Raw genomic sequence first — 840 nt, forward strand, 5'->3', positions numbered from 1 at the left:
GACTTGGCAAGAAGGCCATGAAAGCCATCTATACTGCCAACCATCACCATCTGAGGCAATTTTTATGTTTCCAGTCTCCTGTAGCGCAGATGAGAGGATGCAGAGGGATGCCCCACTGGAGCCAGACATACAAAGATGGCAATCTCTGAATCTAGTCCTCCAGTAATTCTGGCAATGAGTTCATATTCAAGTAAAAACAGAATAGAAGCTGATGAAAAAGGGATGAAGAACCTCAAGGGGCCACCTAGCGTAATCTGGTTTATACTCCACTGAACGACTGCAACTACCTGAAATGCCTTTCAGAGGTCTCAGACACACAGACGAATGCGCTTATCAAGACAATCAAATACCCTTCTCCAAACAGTTACTTGCCTGTGGGATTAAGGACCAAGGTTAGTATCATGCTTTAGACAGAATCCCTAGTTTAGTTGCCCGAATAGAAGAATAAAAAACCCCTAACCAGTGAAAGTCCCAGCGGGAACAGCCAGATGCACGTTCTCAGGAGAGAAAGGGAAGAAGGGAAGCTTCTCCTCGGCGACAGCGCACACCCGACGGCCCGGTCCCACCAGCCAGGCGGTGCCCCGAAAGGCACCAGCAGCAAGAGCGGGCGCGACAGTACTCGCAAGTCTCTCAGGGTAACACCGGGGAAGGGCCGGGAGCGGGGCGGGCAGGCGGCGGCGGAGCCCGGACGGGGCGTCCCGGCAGACGCCGCCGCGGCTCGCCCGGGCTCCTCGGTTCTCCCCGCCGCGCTGCCCCGGGCCGGGGAGACGCCGGTTCGGCTGCGCTGTGCGGACGCGGAGGGTTTTGCTCGCCCCGGCACCGCGGGCGGTGAGTACCGGG

This window comes from Haliaeetus leucocephalus, unplaced genomic scaffold, assembly GCF_000737465.1.
Source record: "Haliaeetus leucocephalus isolate CR32 unplaced genomic scaffold, Haliaeetus_leucocephalus-4.0 Scaffold802, whole genome shotgun sequence".
In the NCBI taxonomy this organism is placed as follows: domain Eukaryota; kingdom Metazoa; phylum Chordata; class Aves; order Accipitriformes; family Accipitridae; genus Haliaeetus; species Haliaeetus leucocephalus.